General features: G+C 33.6%; 1 long non-coding RNA gene across 1 annotated transcript; it reads left to right on the top strand.

Moving 5' to 3' along the window:
* The first annotated feature begins 6,479 nt into the window (after positions 1–6,479).
* On the top strand, positions 6,480–8,357 carry LOC112696169 (uncharacterized). Its single transcript, XR_011862205.1, has 2 exons — positions 6,480–7,094; positions 7,190–8,357. It is a non-coding gene; the product is annotated as an uncharacterized lncRNA (long non-coding RNA).
* The last annotated feature ends 7,551 nt before the right edge of the window (positions 8,358–15,908 follow it).

Raw genomic sequence — 15,908 nt, 5'->3', positions numbered from 1 at the left:
ATATTAAATATATTTTTGTACATAATAAATTAATAATTGATTATTAGTATTTGACTTTTTTGTGTATACGTGATAATTTATCTATTATCTATATATTAAAACAGAATTAAAGATAGTTTCTACAATCATTTTTAACCTCTTTAGTTTCTATCATGATGCCACATAGGATTTGGTGGCTTTAAATTCATTTTTAGACTTCTACTTTTCTTTCTTCAACTACAAAAAATAATAACAATAATAATAATAATAAAATAAAAAGAAATAACAAAAATTATCATGAAACCTCCCATTAAAATTATGAAACGTTACAAGGAATACAATTCAATGTAAATCAATATAATAATTTTACCTTAATCTCCCATTAAATTTATGAAATGTTACACCTTAAAAGTTTAATATACACTTACCATATCCTACATTGATCTAAAGTTCACGTTACTTTATGAATTAGGGTATATCTAAAATAAACATAATAATTATGTGTTTATTAAATATATCACATTTATATAGATTATTAGATTATATTAGATAAAAATAAAAGATTAATATAAAAGAAGAGTATTGATGGACTTTAATAAATATAAAATAATATCTTAATATATAATTAAATACTCTAAATGACAATATTTTAATACACAATATTTTAAGTGGTCACAGAATTTTTTATTTAAATAATTAAATATAAAATATATAAATACAAAATATATGAGTATTTTTTATTCATTAAAATTAATTATTATGCAAGAAATTTTTATAATATTAAAAAATTATATTATAATAATATTTTAAACTATAATATAAAAATATAAAATAATTAAAATTTTGTTTTATATTACTTGAAAAATAATTAGATTATTATGTTCAAAATTTATTAACCAACTACTTTTGCTAAAGATATTATTATATAATATAAATTTTCATCAAAATATTTTAAAAATATAATTTATTTGAAAATATTATATATAATACATGAAAATATAAATTTTATTATTTTTTTCAATTTTTTTTAGAAAAACAGAACAAATAATATAATCTAAATACATGCCTATCATATTATATATATTTACTTATATTAGTAAGACCTAAACTAATCAAACTTACGTAATTAAAAATATAAAACATATAAATACAAAAATATAGATATTTTTTATTTATTAAAATTAATTATTATGAAAAAACTTTCTATAATATTAAAAAATATATTAAAATGATATTTTAAACTGCAACATAAAAATATAAAATAATTAAATTTTATTTTATATTACTTGATAAATAATTAAATTATTATATTCAATATTTAACTAACTATTTTTGTGAAAAATGTAATTATGTAATATAATTTTTTTTCAAATATTTGTCTAAATATAGTTTATTCAAAATATTATATATAATACATAAAAATATTATTTTTTAGTTTTATTTTAAGAAAACTAAATAAATAATATGTATCATATGTATGTATGTAATAGTGCCTGATATAGGATTGATATACATTTTTTTATTCTTTAAACTCTCTAATATATATGTTACCTCTTGACTCTCTCCTCTAATCTTTCTTATTCATATTTTATTTTATAGTAATATTAAATAGATAATAGTTTAAAATTATTTTTAAATTTAAAATTTATAGTTTTATATATATAATATTTATAGGACAAAAAACAGAAATAAGCCAAGGGAAGCCAAAATTTACGTGAATTAGCCAAGTTGAAAATTGCTTCATCAATCAACCAAAGGACATTTCTATGTAATTCAAACCAGCTGAATTCGAATTATATTTCTATATAATTCGAACCTACTCAACTCGAATTATATAAGAACGAAATGCTCAGTAATTCGATTCTATATGGTTCGAACTATAAGCACACATAATTCAAACTAGGTGAGTTCGAATTACATTGGCAAGCTTCCCCAGGTAATTTGAACCAGTCAGGTTCGAATTACCTCCATGCACACCATTCAACGTAATTCGAAGTGAGTTAATTCAAATTACACAAATCGTATTTCGAACTAGGCTGGTTCGAATTAGTGAGGACCAGACCTGTATATATATGGTGTGATCGTGAGTTGCTCTCATTAGAGGGTGTAATATAGCTAGTGAGGAGAGTTTTGTAGTGTTGGTTCACCATAGAGGATCGATTAAGAGAAAAACTCGTTCCGGTGTGAAGTTCACTGATAAGGATCCTCTCTGTATTATCGTGAGGCCTACGACGAGCTATGATGACCTTGTTAGCTCTGTATTGCTGAAAGTTGGTCTGGAAGGTGTGAAACGGGTTAAGAAATTTTTCTATCACATTCCAATCACGGTGCTCCAAGAAACCGTGAAGTATGATTGTTTCACGATCGGGAGTGATGAGGACTTACACGTCATGTTTCATTGTCGCCGGCAGTTTCCAGAAGTGAGGACACCAGAACTGTTGGCAAAGTTGGTTGATGTGGTATCTAGCTCGGGGGTTCGAACCGAAATACCGCTACTTTAGCCACGGTAGCCGGTTCTAGCTCCAGACCTGCCGTTACTTCTTCCTCCGTCCCTGCGTACGAGCCACCCGTCCAGCCTGTCGCCTCCCCTTCGTTCGCTGTTGATCTCAACGGCAGTGTAGGCGACGAGGTCGGAACAGGAAAATTTCTGCCGACCTCTTTACAGTGTGTTGAACCGGCTGGGGTTAGAAATGGATTGTATGATGATCTAGAGGACAATGATGTCGAGTCGGATATGATTGCTGATGACAGTGGCGATGATATTGGAGCGAGTGAGCCTGCTGGGGCGGGAGGTGGTTCTAGCTCTAGCATACAGCAGTACCCTCCATATTTTTCCTCTTTGGACTTGGATGCCATGAGGCCGGAGGGGGTTCCTGGGCAGCCTGCTGGATTTGGCGCTAGAGATGCTGAAGGGTCTGTAGGTCTGACAGAGTTCCAGGTTGGTCAGTAATTTCAGGATAAAGATGAGGCCCTGTTAAGTGTGAAGACTTACAGCATCCGTCGAGGGGTACATTACAAGGTAGTGGAGTCTGACTATCGCCGGTATGTGGGCAAGTGTTCTGAGTTCGGGAATGGGTGCACATGGTTGATTCGGCTGAGTCTCCGACAGCGCAAGGGCCTTTGGGAGGTCAAACGGTACAATGGACCGCATACGTGTCTCGCCACCTCCATCTCCAGCGACCACAGGAGTTTGGATTATCATATGATATCCGCATTCATTAGGCCAATGGTTATGGCTGATGCATCCGTCAGCATCAAGGTGCTCCTAAATGCCACGGCCGCACATTTTGGGTTTAGGCCGACGTATAGGAGGGTCTGGTTGGCGAAGCAGAAGGCTGTTGCCCTCATCTATGGTGACTGGGATGAGTCATACAACGAGCTCCCTAGGTGGGTGTTAGGAGTCCAGTTGACGATGCCTGGTACTGTTGCAGTCCTTAGGACTAGCCCTGTTCGAGTTGGTGGACAGCTGGACGAGTCTCAAGCTTATTTTCACAGACTATTTTGGACGTTTCCACCGTGTATCGAGGCATTCCGTCATTGCAAGCCCCTGGTTAGTATTGACGGCACCCATCTGTATGGCAAGTATGAGGGAACGTTGCTTGTCGCGATTGCACAGGACGGGAACTCCAACATACTCCCTGTTGCATTCGCATTAGTCGAGGGTGAGAATACTAAGTCTTGGTCATTCTTTCTATCCCACCTGCATCAGCATGTGACACCGCAGTCGAGTTTGCTGGTTATGTCGGACAGGCATAACAGCATCAAGGCCGCGCTTGAGGCTCCCGATGGAGGCTGGTTACCTCCATCTGCATACCGGGTATTCTGCATTCGACATGTAGCGGCAAATTTTGCCCTAACCTTCAAGGGCAAAGACGCAAAGAGGCTATTTGTCAATGTGGCGTACGCTAAGACCGAGGTTGAGTTCAATTACGGTTTGATATTTTTCGGTCTGAAGACCCGGCGATGTGTGAGTGGGCGAAACGGATTGAGTATTCGTTGTGGACACAGTGCTACAGACCCCTAGCTATAGGTACCCATCTCCTCAAGCCTAGCTAAGTAGGGAAGCCATCTGATGTGAATGCGGTTGCCGGTCTTATCGGCAAACAGCTGAGTGCCCAACAACATCATGATATAGGCACGAGCAAAGTGCCACACAGTCTCCTCATCGGCTCCCTCGGGGCACTCTCCAAAAGCCTCCTAGAACCAGGTGCAGTTTACTGCGAACTTCTAAACCTAGCTCGGAGGAGGAATCACTCCAAGCAACTCCTGGAACCACACCCAAGCTGGACGGCCACCCTAGATATATATCTGGAAATCTGTAAGGCAACTGCTGACATAACGCCCGTCCACTGGCAACCCCAACTGGTACGCCACGTTCTGAAGCGTGATCGTGCACTCTCCGAACAGCATATGGAAGGTGTGCGTCTCAGGACGCCACCGCTCCACGAAGGCATTGACAAGGGGCTCATCTAACCAGAACCATCTATCGTTCAGCCTCGCTAGATGGTATAACCCGGCCATCTACAAGTACGAAACATACCGCTCATCGAGTCGCATGCCCTGTTGCCGCCGCATGCTCTTGATGCATTGCTGTGGCTGGGCATAACATGGACCGCATTATTAGAACCACTTAGAAAACCAGTGACAAAAATAACTAACACCAGAAACCACTTATGGAAACCACTAACACAATCTACATGCGAAACCATTATAACAAACCAGTTGCAAAACCACATGCTTAAACCGCTAACATAAACCACATACAAATCCACTTATGAAAAACACATGCAAAACCACTATCCTAAACCGCTTATAAAGGCACATAGTAAACCACTTCCAATGCCACCAAAATAAACCGCAAAAATAATTCATCAACAAAACCGCATACAAAAATACTAACAAAAACCACTAATAAAAACTACTAACCTAAACCGCCAACAAAACCACATGCTTAAACCGCTAACATAAACCGGAAGCAAATCCACTTACGAAAACCACATGCAAATCCACTATCATAAACCGCACACAAAACCACATAATAAACCACTTCCAATACCACTAAAATAAATCGCCAACATAAACCATCAACAAAACCGTATATAAAACCACTAACAAAAACTACTAACATAAACCACCAACTAAACCGCATGCAAAACCTCTAAAATAAACCACTTGCAATACTACTACGATAAACCACTAACATAAACCGCCACTAAAACCGCATATAAAACCACTAACTCAGATAAACCGCTAGCACAAAGTTTTCTATCTACTAACCTCGTCGTTGATGACCCCGGCTACATGAGCAACTCCGTCCAACCGATATAGCCTTTCCGGATCGTCCCCCATCGGCTGAGTATTCTGTTCGAGTCTTTGTCGGATCGAATCTGGGTCGTTTTCTTTGGGATTTGGTGGGGTATGAGAATGGAATAGTGGTTCGAATGAGGATGATTCGAACTCCTTATATAGTCGGAACCTATGTAATTCGAACCAGCCCCGTTCGAATTAGTATTTGGAACAAATTGTGAGTAATTTGAACCATCTAGATTCGAATTACTTGGGGAAGCATTCACGTGTGTAATTCGAACCAAGGCAGTTCGAATTATGCTCCTTCGTAGTTCTAATCACGTAGGTTCGAATTAGGTTAATCAGGTGTTCCTTTATAATTTGAGTTATCTTGGTTCGAATTATATGTTAATGTAGTTCGAATCCAGCTAGTTCAAATTACATAATAACGTGATTTGGCTGATTCGTAAAGCTATTTTCGGTTTGGCTTATTCATGTAACTTGTTTCCTCTCTTGGCTTAATTGTGTTTTTTGCCCATGTTTATAATTATATATTTATAATAAGATTATTTTTAAATATTTTTTATTTTTTTAGTTAAATTTTTTATTCTCTAACTCAACAACACTTATATATATAAAAAATTAGTGTACAAATGTGTTTCACAAAATATTTTTTACTATATATAATTTATTAAAAATATATTTTGTTAAATCTAAGATTAAAATATATAATTTTTTAGTTTTAATGTAATAAACTTAATATGTCATTTGATTTCAATGTTATTATATTATTATAATTATTTAATATATAAAAAATTAATAAATAATATATATATATATATATATATATATATATATATATATATATAAAAAGAAGATTATCACATATTTTATTTTATAAAGATAAAAGTTTTTTGTTCTAAAAAATAATAAAATAAATAAATATAAAAAATATAAGTATTTTTTATTTATTAGGAATAAGTATTATGAAAGAAAATTTTTATAATATTAAAAAATCATATTAAAATAATATTTTAAACTACAAAAGTTTAATATTCATTCGAAAATTTTTGCGAGAAAATTCCCGATAATGAGTTTTGGTAGGAATTTGAAATAAAAATATTTGGCTGATCAACGAAAGGCAATCCGTGTGATGGTGTTATCATCCAATGAGAAAACAAAGAGATCATTCTATTGCATGTTTAACCTTGGGATTGCCGAAACCAAACTGGTTACCGAGAAGTGAGAAAGTTGGGGAGTAACCAAATACTGCATACCTCTAACCAAATTGGTCATTAAGCTTTATCATCCCACTAGCTGTACACGTGTCAATGTGTTAGCAATTAGGGAGGTTCAAAATCAGGAGGAGATTCAGCACTTTCAACAAAAACTAAGCCACCCTTCGAAGCAGAATCTCCAATGAATAAAAAGGCAATAACACCTTCTACTGAAGAAGATTACAGGTATTGGTGATAGCTTATTGTTGATTCTGTGATGATGAAGAAGGGTTTACTGCCACATAAACCAATCAATCACAAGCGTTCCTCAGCCACATCTACAATTAAGGCATCAAGAATAGTAGACCCTTCTTCATCATCACAGAATCAATCACAAGCCTACTATCCTCAGCGTATACAATGGATATGCATCTATCGGCAAACAACCTTTCTTTTTTAGCAGAGCTACTTAGTTTCTACAAGTTTCCTGGGGAAGAGATTCCAATTGTTCGAGGTTCAGCCCTGTCTGCCTTGCAGGGGACAAATGAAGACCTTGGAAAGAAGGCTATCTTAAAATTAATGGATGCTGTGGATGCATACATTTCTGATCCTGTAAGGCAACTTGATAATAGAAAATGTTTTCTCTATTCAGGTCAGTAGACATGGCACATAATTATTCTTATTAAGTTTGATTCAACTCTGCATAGACGAGAAGGTGTTGAACAAGGTTCAAGAGGGAAGCTTGCCTAAGGCAATTACCTCATTCATGTAAGTACTTACCACTCTTCTTTGTATATACCCTATCCCTCGTACTTACAATAAATACAAATAATTTTTCAAATAATAGTTAATTACATTGCATAAATGATAAATCACACATGATGTAGTCAACATGATTTTCGAGTCTCCCACCAGATAGCAATTGAATCAACCTTAGCAATTGCTGATGTGATTCCACTCTACTACTGTCTATTGTCACCTGATCTGTTAATCACAATATCTTATTTGAAATTAATTTATGTCATTTAATTAGTGTATACCAATTTTTATATTGGCCATAGTAACAAAAGTATCCATATCAAGTAGCTGTTCCAAAGTAGCATTTAACTATTCCCATCAACAAGTTTGGCTAGGAAGTAACAAAGACTCACTGAATTAATCAATCATTTTAAAAGGTTAGAATTACACCAATTTTAGAAATCGAAATGAGCATTACTTCAAATAAGGGTCTGCAGGTCTGCAATCTATAAAAAATAAGTGAAATATTTACATTGATGATTGATCTGTTACAGGTAGGCTAAGAAGCAGGGTAGTGTAACTGCATTGGAGGTATAGAGCACAGTTAGAAGCCCCTTTTAACTTGTTTGATGGAAAATTACATTGATCTGTGTCATATTTGTTGAAATTCAATTTGCCTCTGTTCTATTCATAAATGTTTTTGCAGCTTCTGTTCTATTCATGATAAGGAGGAGCTTGTTAAGGCTTTCATTTCATTGGCTGATAAGAGCAAAAAAGTTGTATCCAATTTGCGGAATTAACTTTCATTCCTCCTTATAAGCTAAAGAAAAAAATGAGCAGATAAACTTTGCAATATGGAAGAAAGTTTTTCTCCCCAATGCAGTTATAATGCTCACAACTTGTGGTGAAATAATGGACAAAGCATAAAGGTAAGACTAACTTTGACAGGTTTGGAGAGCTAATGAAGCTGTAGAGAGTGCTGCGGAAGAATATTTAGTCTCACATGTGAATATTAAGAGCACCCTTTCTTTTTCTCAACCTTCATTTGTAACCATATATTTGCAGCATGCTGCAAACATTATATTTGTAACCATAATTGTTATTGTTATAAATATGATTGAGGGATTTTATCTCTAATTATAGCTAGTTGTTTTGTTCTTTTATGAGAACTACTATATTAAAAGGCATTGCCTACTAATTCACTTTTTTTTATAAATTAAATAATAATAATAATAATAATAATAATAATAATAATAATAATAATAAAGTGTTGTTTACTTTTATGTGTTAAGGTGTAGGTTTTATGTTGATGGGTTTTTAATATTTGATGGCCTAGATGTAAAACTTTAGTAAAATATTGATAATTAAAAAATTAGGATTAGCTATGAAAATTTGGTCATTAAAATGTTTAGTTTAATTAGCGATTGATTTAGTGACTGAAATGCTGGTTGCTAAAATATTGGTCCACAATTAGTAATTGAATTGGAGACTGAAAAACTAGTTACAAATTAGCGACCAAAAAGTTGGTCGCCATTTAGTGATCGATTTACTAAAAGACCGATTTTGTTAGCGATTGATTTAGTGACCGATACTCTTTGGTGAGGGTTTGGTGGTCTTGCTAAAAAATCGGTCGCTAAAGTTTAATGATCGAAGTTAGTCGCTATTTTCTAATTAGCGACCATGGTTTTGGCGACCACCCAAATCGGTCGCTATTTCAATAATTTCTTGTAGTCAAAGTGGTGATATAATATATATATATATATATATTTTAAAAAAGATACATACTAATGTGAAAAATAAAATTCACATGACTAATTATTATTTATTTATATTTTAAATATATTGGTATGTATAAATTTATGAGCATACTGTAACAAACACCAAAAAGTATTGTTATTAACTCAATAACAATTCTCTTGGGCAAATCTCTCGAAAAATAATATGATTGTTGAAACTATAACAAATTCTAGTTGTTATTGTCACTATTCATTATTTTACCAAGAACATAACCATCTCCGAAGTGCTATATCATCGTCAACATGTTAGACATGGAAAATGGCTGCTGTAAGAACTATAACATGCATAATGTATATATCCTAGAATGGATTAGGAGCCACTTCAATTATTTGGTTGATAAGTGGCCAGTTTTAAATGAGTATATAAAATTTAGTGTATGTTCTTATCATTATTACTCATTAAATCAATATGATATGGCATAAAAAAATTATTAAAATTTTATTTTAATACAAAGCATACTGCTTGGATAAAATTCTCGTATATATCCAAGAAATTTTTTTTAAAGTGTTTCAGTAATCCAATGCAATTAACTAAACGTCTTTGTGTTACTGTCATAAAAGTTGTAAAGATTTGAATTTTATTAAATATCTATTAAGCATGGATATTTTTTTTTATTTGTGGTTTTCACAGACATATTTTAGACATGATATTCATTGACATTCGTTCGACATGCGTATGTTTTGTGCCCAACCACATCCTAATAAAAAATAAAAAATAAACAAAATTTTTTCGAACACGCTTAAACATATCTAATTAAATTCGATCACATGTCGACATATCCAGCCTTATTCTTAATACGTATTTTTAAAATAAGTTTAGAAATATCATATATTATTAATTATTAAAATAAAAAATATTTTAAATACTTTATATAATTAAAAAAGACATTAAAAATAATAAAAAATTAATTTTATATTTTAATATCAATAAAATACCAAAATATCATTACAATAATTATTCCAAAAAATATTTTATATTTTATAGATATATTGTGTCTCCTTTTTTTATAAAATTTTTAAATTTGTGTATTTATATATCCTATGTCATATCATATATATTCTATATCTGTATCAGCGTTCATATATCATAGCCAAATTTATACTCATATTTTTTAATTAATATTGGGGCAGAATGCCCAAAAGGCAAAACACAACCACAAAGAAATTAAATACTGATGTTAAACTTTAGTAGTTTTAATCTTGTCAATTTTATTTGGTATAAAATGCTTTTTATACAAATAATTATAATTTTGCATGTTATGGATTAAATAAATGAATTTTGAGATTTTCAGAAATGACAATTTTATGGGAAACAAATACTGATAATTTCATGTGCATATTATTACTTGATATATATTTATCTATACTTTCAAATCTTTTATGATTTTGATGATAAAGACATTTTTTATTGAATAATATATATATATATATATATATATATATATATATTTGTAAAACTATAGTTTATTTATAAAAAATTAATAACTTTTATATTATATATTAGATGGTTAATATGATTATTAATTTTGTTGATGATGTTTTTTTTTCAATTGTTTTTTTGAAACATTACTATTTCAATGATTATTTTACTTTTGAGGTGTTATTATTATTATTATTATTATTATTATTATTATTATTATTATTATTATTATTATTATTATTATTATTATTATTATTATTATTATTATTATTATGTCTAAACATGCAAAGAAATAAAGTAAATACTATATATTCTATATCCAAAGCGGATGATTTATTGGAGATCAATACAAGACTCAAACCAAATAACATGATTAAAGTTACTCTTGGCACCATATCTAGTCATCAATCCGGAGCTCTATTTGTTTCTTGGGACACCCACTCAACATGAACAAGTCAAGAACAAGATAAAAAGCTCATGAATCTTGTGAACTAAATCTGTTACTTTAGATGAATACTCACTTGTAAGATCATGCATTTTCACATATAGTATCCCTCAAACTACAATCCCAAGCTAAAACCAATCCCTTCCAAGCAGCAAATAATTCACATATGATGATAGATCAGGGGAGAATGCTTTCAGAGCGGCCCGAAATTCAATTTCCCTTAAAATCTCTAATAATACACCCAAATTTCGCTAAATTTGAATCCAGATACAAACTTGCATCATAATTAACTTTAAACAGTTGCCTGTGGTTTCCAACACAGACAATTTCGGAGAGACCTAAAGGCATTGTTTCGATTCCTGTAAACTTGTAAGTCCTTGGCGGTAATTCTGGCCAAGGTAACAACCTTGTGGTCTGTCCAAGGGTTGTCAGCATTGAATATATCATTGCACCTGTGTCTCCATACCCACCAAATTAAAGTCCTGCACCAAAAGACACCTCATTATTAGCCAAGACTTTTCAAAACCACTCTTCAAGAGCAGTACCACCCGTCGAGTCCAGGATACTAGAATCCAATTGTTTTGTCGATTTTTAGCAAATCGATGGTGGTTTGATATCTAATGATCTGGGAGCAAAACCTATTCTTCTGTGCGAGTACCAGTTTTCTAGAAGTGCATCAAAGTGTCTTTGATTAGACAAGTATTGAAAATAAGAATAAAAGAAAGTTTGTAAATTAATAACAGAAGCGTAAAAATTTGCATTGAAACTAAAATAAAGCAATAAAAATGCCTTCGACTGAATCAAAGAACTTTGACATGAAAATTTAAAGATGCACAAACAAATAAATCAAACAAAGAGAATAGAGGATACTTGAAAGATAGATTTACTTGAAAAAATAAAATTTACAAGTAGATTAAGAAAGTGAAAACATGGAAAAAAACCCTACAGAAAAATTAACTCGATTGCAGACTCAGAAATTCTCTGAGATGTGAGTGTGCTTAGAGTGTTTTTTCTGAATTCAAAGTTTCAACCCTTAGTCCCTTAAACTTCCTAGTATTTATAATCCTAATTTGGTAACTGACCATTAATTATAGTTAATTATAAAATTATAGCCTTGAATGCATTTTTCTTGATAACCGTTCCCGCTTAAACGTTTTCCATAATTTTCTCGCGTGATGAAAATCTTTAACTTCTCAGCTATAAAAGTTACCCAATTCTTTTATTCGAATAACATACTTCGATCAGCTAACTCGAATACCTTGTTTGATTTCACTTACTCGTTTTATCGAAAAGGCCTTAAATTCGAACCCGTGTCGAGAACCTTAGTCCAATACTTGCACAAGTGTCTTGTTCGATAACTACTCATGTTTTCGAATAGCTTTTTCCTCATCGAAAATATTTTTCGTTCAACACCAATATGTCTCTAAGGCAATGCTCCATAGTTTCCTGCGCCTTGTTACATCTCTTACACATATCTGAAAAAGCTAAATGTTGCTTGAATCAAAAGGTCTCAGTCGGTAGAGTATCATGTAAGCCAAGCCATATAGTGAATTTGAACTTCTTTAAAATGTTAGTATTATTCCACAACCAGTTCTAGTTAGGGGTGGCAACGGAGCGGGTAGAGGTGGGTTTTTGCTCTATCCGATCCCGCCCCGCCCTACAAAAACCCGTATCAAACCCACCCGCCCCTACCTGTGGGTAGTAAAATGTTAAACCCTAACCCGCTCTTGCAGGTACCGATCCCGTCCCTATAATTATTAAATCCAACAAATAAAATTAAATTTTAAAAATTATATAACCATCATTTACATACATAACATAAATTAAAATTAAAATTTAAATATGATATAATATTATTAATCATTTTATTAATTATTTTATATTTATTATATACCGGGGACGGATAGAGACGGGTTTAACTTAAATTCAACTCCGTCCTGTTCCACTAAAAAATCTGCCCCATTAAAATTCGTTCCGGTGTGAGGACGGATAATTTATCCGTCTCAAACGGGTAAGAACGAAATGGGTACCTATAGATCTAGGTAGTCATCTCTAATTCTAATTACTATTGATATTTCAATTTAAAATTTTTTCTATTAGCCATTTATAAACCTATAACGCTCCCTTGCACTATATTTTTTGAGATGGTGTTATTTGTTAGAGTTAGTACGTAATTTTCGATGAAATAAATTAAACTACACACCAAATCTTTGACACGATATATGGACGATTAAAGTAGTAATAATCACAGGCACTAACACAAAAGAGGCATGTTAACCTTTTCTCTCTCTCTTTTTACCTAATCAAAAAATTGTTATAAAAAGAATGTAAAATTTATATTTTAAAGTAATTATTCTGTATTATTAAAGAGTTTAATTTTAATATATTGACAGTATAAAATATTTTATACTATCGTATATTTATATCTATTTTTTTGATGATTATTTATGCTATTAATATAAAAAATAATTATTTTTATTTATGTGACATTACGTAATTGAATACACATATAAAACTACTTTAAATTCACAGTGCATTAAAATTAAATTTTTTATTGAGATAAAAAAATTAAAATTTTCTATTAATAGTAATAATATTAGCTAAATTCCTTCTTTTAAATTTTAAGTTGGCTCTCTTTCTCTCTCTCTTTAATAAATTATACATTTTTGCTAGTTTCTCTCTCCTTAAAATTTCTAAGACAAAATAAAAAAATTAAACAAATTATAAATTGATGAACTTTGATCATATTAATTAAGTAAAAACATAAAACAAAATATTTTAAAAAATTTAACTGCAGACAAAAATAAATCTAAAAAATTAAAACAATAAAAATGTCTAAAAAATTTAAAAAATTAGCAAAAATAATAATAAAATTATCTTTTATAAGTGACAAATAATTTTTATATTAGTAGACAAATTATGTATTTGATCCAATTTTTTTAAAAATATTTTAGATAATTATTTAAAAAGTGCATAAAAATAATTGAAATAATATTTTATTTTCAAACCTCTTCTTTTCCACTTTTTAAGGGTAAAAAACCATAATAAGCCAACTGGCTCAAAAAATTACGTAAATACGCCAAAGCAAAAATCGTTTCAGCAATAAGCCAGATCGCATTTTTATATAATTCGAACCAGCTTGGTTCGAACTCTATTTGTTAGTAAATCGAACCAGGTGAGTTCGAAATACGGTTTTTTGTTGGTAATAAATCGAACCAGCCTGGTTCGAATTAAGAATGAAGGTAATTCGAACCAGGTTGGTTCGAATTATAGAGAGAGAAGGTTCCCATGTAATTCGAACCGGGTTGGTTCGAATTACACCAATCATAGTTCGAACCAGGCCGGTTCGAATTAGTGTGAGACTGAGCTAGCTGTGTATCTATGGACGAGGCAGAACCGAATCGGCCAAAGAGATGTGGCCTATGTCGCCAACCCGGACACAATTTAATAAGAAAAAATAAACACTAAACTGTTTCAAGATTCATTGATCATACAAAATGAATGTCCCAGAACACAAATAAAAAAAAACATAGGTAAACAGACTATAACATAACAAAAAAAGTACAGACCACTATCATACATGATTGAACTTTAAAGAAAAAAATACATAATTAAAGAAGCCATATTCATTACTACTCGCAACAATCAAACTAAAAGTCATGTGCACTAATGTAAATAATACTGAGACTAACAACATGGGAAATAATCTAAATAACTCTAAGACTAGCAAGATGCGCACTAATGTAGATAATGCTAACACTAACAACATGCATACTAATGGTGTCCTGTCTGAGACGAGCCTGCAACCTGTGGGCAACTACGTCGTGTGTGTCCGGGTTGGCGACATAGGCCGCACCTCTTTGGCCGATTCGGATCCGCCTGGTCCATATTCGTCCGTATCCTAGTGGATCTAGGACGACCCTCTCTGGCACGCCTCTTGTCAGGGTCTGGAATCACCGTGGGCCCGTCGTAAGGTGGCCAGAAGCCCTCCGGAATCGGAGGTGTGAATCCCATCCGATACACATTGAACACCGAGCTAATCTGATAGACGCTGTGAACGTAAGAGGTCCAGGTGACCCGTGAGTATGCACAGCATGCAAGTGCGTGCTGACACGGGAAATGAAGAGCCTGGAAGTAGCCGCAGTCACATGTCCGAGAGGCAAGTGATACGCTGTAAGTACCCAAGGAGAAAGAACCAGTCGGAGTGGTCTCTGCTACAGTGAACTCGGAGTTATCCCGGTCATACAGCGTCACCGTGAAGCACCTGGCTGTCTTCATGTTGGCCTCAATACACTTAACCAAATGCTGACTGAATTGTTGTCCTGTTCCCATCTGGGCCTCAGCCTCTCTCCCCTTGCGAACAAACAGTTCCGCAAGCCTACAATATGTTGCCTTCACCAGGGATGCTACAGGGAGATTTCTGACCCCCTTCAGGATAGAGTTCACACACTCGGAGATGTTCGTCGTCATGTGACCGAATCTCCGCCCCTCATCACGGTGCTGAGTCCACAACGAGTAATCAATCCGGTTCGCCCACTCACACATCGCCGGATCTTCAGATCGCAGGATATCAAACCAGTAACCAAATTCAACCTCAGTCTTCGCATACGCCGCGTTCACTAGTAGCCTCCTAGCGTCTTTGCCCTTGAAGGTTAGGGCAAAATTAGCCGCTACGTGTCGTATGCAGAATGCACGGTACGCAGATGGCGGTAGCCAACCGCCGTCAGGGGCCTCAAGCGCAGCCTTAATGCCGTTGTGCCTGTCCGATATAACCAGCAGACCGGGCTGCGGGGTCACGTGCTGTCGAAGGTACGAGAGAAAGAATGTCCAGGATTCCGCATTCTCACCCTCTACCAGGGCGAATGCGACAGGTAGAATGTTCGAGTTCCCGTCCTGTGCAATCGCGATGAGCAACGTCCCCCCATACTTCCCATACAGATGTGTGCCGTCAATGCTCACTAGCGGCTTGCAATGACGGAATGCCTCGATGCACGGCGGGAAAGTCCAGAAAAGCCTCTGAAAGTACG

This window comes from Arachis hypogaea, chromosome 6 (genome assembly GCF_003086295.3).
Source record: "Arachis hypogaea cultivar Tifrunner chromosome 6, arahy.Tifrunner.gnm2.J5K5, whole genome shotgun sequence".
NCBI classification, from domain to species: Eukaryota; Viridiplantae; Streptophyta; class Magnoliopsida; order Fabales; family Fabaceae; genus Arachis; species Arachis hypogaea.
This window is presented reverse-complemented; position numbering and strand designations above follow the sequence as displayed.